The sequence below is a fragment of the Periplaneta americana genome, chromosome 5 (assembly GCF_040183065.1).
Source record: "Periplaneta americana isolate PAMFEO1 chromosome 5, P.americana_PAMFEO1_priV1, whole genome shotgun sequence".
In the NCBI taxonomy this organism is placed as follows: Eukaryota; Metazoa; Arthropoda; class Insecta; order Blattodea; family Blattidae; genus Periplaneta; species Periplaneta americana.
The window spans coordinates 96,226,083-96,231,726 of record NC_091121.1 but is presented as its reverse complement, the minus strand read 5'-3'; the positions used below and the strand labels follow the sequence as shown (position 1 = coordinate 96,231,726).

General features: G+C 36.2%; 1 non-coding gene across 1 annotated transcript; it reads right to left on the bottom strand.

The window, feature by feature from the left end:
• Window positions 1-3,501: 3,501 nt before the first annotated feature.
• On the bottom strand, window positions 3,502-3,578 carry TRNAC-GCA (transfer RNA cysteine (anticodon GCA)). Its single transcript has one exon. It is a non-coding gene; the product is annotated as a tRNA-Cys (tRNA).
• Window positions 3,579-5,644: the final 2,066 nt, after the last annotated feature.

Below are 5,644 nucleotides of genomic sequence, written 5' to 3'. Positions count from 1 at the left end.
GCTGAAATGAGATTCTTGCTCACAGATCGTATATTACGACCTTGCATACAACTGTGGCAGTAATTCTTCCCTGTTACCAAGCTGAACATGCTGATAACCACCTTCTGTCACTTTGATTACAAATGCCAAAATATTTCGTGCATCTCCACAGCTTCTGAAATTCATAGTCATTTCCTGCAGCCCTAATTTTAATCTTTGTTTAATCTACTTCGTATTATCGTTGTAATGCTTGTTCTTCCTTGTTTGTCTTTTCTGCTCACTCTTCATTTTTTCTTCCTTTCATTCCGTTCATTTGTTTATTTCTTTATCTGTATCTTACTCTCTTTTCTCATTTTCTTTTCGTCTCTTTAATTAGTTATATTATGACGCTGTATCAACAGTGAGTATATCAAGCGTCAGTAGAATTAGTGATAGTATTTGGCAAGGGAAATCCGAGAATTCGCTATGAGATTATCTCACATTAGCCTTGAAGTTCGAAAAAAATCAAAGCAGGCAATTAACCGCAGAGGGACTCGAAACCAAATCCCAGTGCAGCTTGTTACCTCTGAGCTACTTTCTAAGCTGATTCTTCCCGTCTGAGTGTTCTGAAAAAGTTCCAATATTTAGAAAGGAGGTAGTATGCTTCAAAACAAGAATAAAAGTCCAATAAACATGAGTCTTAAAATTAATATCTTCTGAGAAATGAGCAGTTGTTTACCATCTCTGTAAGAGCAGGATACTGTGAACTCTTGGGCAAGAAACAAAACATGCTGCTATTCAACAGATACAAAACTAATACTTTGTGAAGTCCACCGCTGTGGTCTCGTGGTAGTGTGTTCGCTTCCGAACCCCGGGCCGCGGTTCGATTTCCCGATTGGGACGAGTTGCCTGGGTGAGGTTTCTTTTCGTGATTTTCCCTTCACTCCTATGGACGAATATCAGGTAACTTTATCAGATCGCGCCTGCAGCGGTCCTCTGGAGCTCCTGACGCTCTCGGCTGGCCTTCATGGATATTTGAAAGGCATGTTGGTCCGACAAGTTAACAAATTTAAAGAAATAAATATCAAAAGTCCTTCAATAACTGTCTATTGAATAGACAGTTATTGAAGGACTTTTGATATTTATTTCTTTAAACTTCATGGCTATGCCAAAGCATGGTACCGTATAAATAGTTGGTGACCCAGCAGCGGAATCCACTCCCGAGTGGGAGAGGTGGCGTACACCTCAGACCGTTCGATGGGAGGAATGTGTGGGGAATGTTTGGGTGGAATAGTACATGGACTTAGAGAGATGGCGGAACAGGTCGTTAGTGTGTTGGGGATTGGGGGTTCGACGTGGGTGCGGTCGTTGGGGTACAACTCATTCCAGGGGCGCACAAAGACCTCAGGTCGCGGTGGATAGGGATGTTCCCCTCCCGGCCTCAAAGAGAGAGAGAGAGAAAGGGAGAGAGAGAAGGGAGAGAGGGAGAGAGAGAGAAAGAGAGAGAGACTAACTTAGTGACAAACGGTTATGTTCTGTTTCATTTGTTTCTTGCCAAAGAGCTCACAGTGGAATATAGGCCTATGCTGTTAGTTACAGTAATAGTAAACATTTTGCTCAGTTCTTAGACGATATTAATTTTAGGACCCATGTTTATAGGACTTTAATTTATTGTTTTTAATGCATACTACCTCCTCTCTAAACATTTGATCCTTTTTTTCCAGAACATCCTGTATACCAATATTTATGCGTTTGTTCATTACTATAATCATATCAAGTCTATCTGTTAAACAATAGGCCTACGTTCATGTATGTTTTTCAAACTTCGGCCATTTATTCGATATAAACGCATTTTTTTATTTTATCACTGTTGGTAATTCATCCTATGTGGGCCATACTTAGTGTACTTTTCGTCATGCATTCGTCACGTAAATTTAAAAAGAAAAAATATCCGAATATAATTTCATCGCTGTATGCGTATAATTGAGAATAAAATTGCATCTACTAATGAATCTTAATTACAACCGTAATCTAACTTCATTCAGAAACGAGTTTGTGTATGTGACTAAAGGAGGCGAAGATATTAAACTCTGATTAATTGTTACATTGCGCGCTCAAAATAAAAGAATGGGCATTAATGAAAAGAATTTTAACGAAGTTAAGAACAAAGAAACACAAGCAAAAATAGAAACTGATCATAAAACAATGTATATAAGTATGGAAACACAATGGAAGACAAATGGATTTGCAAAAACGATGATTGAAAATAAAAACAGTAAACAGATAAGACAATAGAACATCAACAAAACCTAATACAGTTAGGTAAGTATCGCCGTTTTCAAAAATTTTTTTTTTTTATGGATTGGATTATTCCGTGTGGGTATTTTTTGTAATTAAAATTTAAAGTTTTATAAAAAGTTGAAGGCATGCCTTAGTAGCCTACTATAATTATTTCAACATGGTTTATTAAAAGTATAAAAATGTTACGGACAAGACGAAGCGCTTCCTTTTCTTCGATCCAAAAAGAAATCAATAAACAACAGTTCGAAGAATAATAAAATATCTCCATATGATCCCAGATCGGCCTACGTCGCTTTTTTCTTTACAATAGTAGTTATTCGGAGTTATTGTCTTTTTAAGTAGGTAGCAATTGTATTCCTGGTATATTTTTGTCTGAATACATTCTTCAGATGGGTCATCCCATGTAAACTTTGGCATAACCACTAAAATTTTGAATTTAACTTTTTGTGAATTTTGACAATTAATAATTAATTTTATGATTATTTGCATGTAACAACCAAATACCGATCCTGTGTATTCTCCAATATCTAAGAATTTTTAATTTAAAAAAATTGCTAAAATTAAATGTCTTAAATTTATAATTTATATGGTTGGCAGCTCACCATTATTTAGTTTTGTTTAATATTGGAGGAAATGTCATGTTCGTCATAGGTTCTCCAGTTTTTATACTCCATAATTGATAACATTTGCTTTAAAATAATTAATAGGCGTTAGTATCACAATCGTCACACGAAACATGAATAATATTTTTCATATATTTAGAATAATTAGTACTACGTATATCATACGGTATATCACTTTACATAATTATGTATATCCACATATCATGTGACTAAAAACTTCACACGATGTCACAACCGTCACACATACACATTAAAACAAAGTATTCAGTACACAGGGCTAGAACAATATCTATAATTATATGAGCCCTTATAAGTTGTTATCTAATGGATCCCAAAACTTCACAAAAATCTTGTCTTAAAGAACTCTTATGGGAACTTCATGTCATGAAATGGTCACAATCGTCACAAAAGTTTGTTGTAGATTCTATAGTATCTATTATAATGTTCTTTCAGAAGTTTTGAAGTACTTCTGTAAAGACTGTAATAATAAATTTTGAATAAATTTGAACATATAGTTCTATTATCAAAAATATTACCTTCAATGGGTTATAGTACTACGAGTGTCACAACCGTTATAGTGGAATGACGTATTATCATCATTTAATTCGAGAAAAATTCGTTCCGGCACCGGGAATCGAACCCGGGACCTCTCAGCTCTGCGCGCTGAGTGCTCTTTCCAACTGAGCTATGCCGGGACACGATCCACGGTGCCGGCCGAACTCCTCTCGTTGTAATGTTTTACGGCCTTACTACCTGCACTTTAGACAATGTAAGTCATACATGTAGGAGCGTATATTTAAATACTTTATGGCCATATTCAACCTTAGTTTGTGACAACTGCTAACAGTTAATACATCACATATTCATTATATATGAGGTCTCGCCTACCTCATTGAATGTTACACGACTACTATGAAGTAGCCAATGTGTATTATCATCATTTAATTCGAGAAAAATTCGTTCCGGCACCGGGAATCGAACCCGAGACCTCTCAGCTCTGCGCGAGAGGAGTTCGGCCGGCACCGTGGATCGTGTCCCGGCATAGCTCAATTGGAAAGAGCACTCAGGGCGCAGAGTTGAGAGGTCCCGGGTTCGATTCCCGGTGCCGGAACGAATTTTTCTCGAATTAAATGATGACAATACACATTGGCTACTTCATAGTAGTCGTGTAACATTCAATGAGGTAGGCGAGACCTCAATGAATATGTGATGGAATGACGTACGGGTAGTTTTAAGATGTTCTCATTTCTAAATTCTTGATTTATCATTAGTATTAAGTATGAATCTGGTCTGAAAAATTTCATTGTCCAATTTCTTTGCGCTTTGTTGTTCCGTGCTGTAAATGACATGTTATTAATATTAGGAAAGATCAAAATATTACTTAGAAATACTGAATTCGGAAAGTATAATGTAACAAAAGACAGGAGCAATCTTAAAAACGAGCATACAATATAAAATTCTATGAAAGCATGAACAAATACTACAAGAACACAGGAAGATATGAAAGAAGGAATAGACAACAGGAAGAATAGAAGAAGACGAGAAGGGAGACGCAAGGGGGAACGGTGCCGCTGGGGGCCACTTTGCGCCGAGTCCCGATTGCATGGCGGCTCGTCGCGTCCCTCCGGGGCGGCCGTGCGGCGTTATGTTTATTGAAAGCCATGACGATGACGTGCGGAGTGCAAAGATGTAAGTTAAGGCGCATTTATACTGTAGACATGCGCAACGACATAGAACTCGACAATACTGAACTCTAGTCTTAAGAGTAACTTTTATTAACTATAGGGACAAAACCGAAAAAAAAAAAAAAACTTTATCTGCAACTGAGGATTAATTTAATTTAAACAAACTTCCCCTAAAATAGGGGTTGCCCTGAAGTACAAAGTATATCAAGTATACAAATATTAGTAAATGCGTACAATTTTCGTGAGAAATATAATTATTGTTGCTGTGCTATTAATTTAATTTATATGTGATTTCTCAGAAGATAGATTGAATATTTTATAATTGTCAAAGAAACAGAGGATTCAAGATTGAACTCTTTGCAGAAATTAATAATTTTTTTTAATCGTGCCTCTAGCACCCACTAATAATCCAATAATTTCAATAGATTGTAATACGTACTGTAGTATTCGTGTATCTATGGATTTCGTTGGATTGAAAGCTTGGTTGATTATTCATAATGCTCTGTAATAATTTTTAATTATATTCTGATAGTATTCTGCATACCTGAAGTCAGAAAAAAGTAGGAATATTTTCCTTTCATAAGTTTTGAGTGTCACTTAACTAACCTCTATTAATTTTAGTGCCTTAAAATAGGTGACTATGCACTTTAGTAACGCTATCAAAGAATTCCTCTATCGGTGGATGCTTAGTTTTGATTCATGAACCTCGAGACAATATATACGGAACTAGAGGTGGAGTGTGTCAGAATTTTGCCGTCACAGCTCTGAACTAAGACAGCTTCGGAAAAATCGCTGCGACAGATAATAACGATTTTATCACAGTGTGATTTTTGTTTTCGGTTGATACTTTGGCCATTGCGAATTGTAATTGTAACGCTCTGGAATTTACAGAGTCATTAATTAAAAATGAAGGCAGGCAATACATGCCACATTCCAAGGGTAATGTCATCGTCAGTCGTAATGTAGAAGTTTATTGTTGCTGCAAATTCCAGCTTGTCTGAGTTCTTGAAATTTTCAATTCGTTATCATTTTACAATATTGTGAATTTTATTTAACTCAACAATGTAATTTTATTCT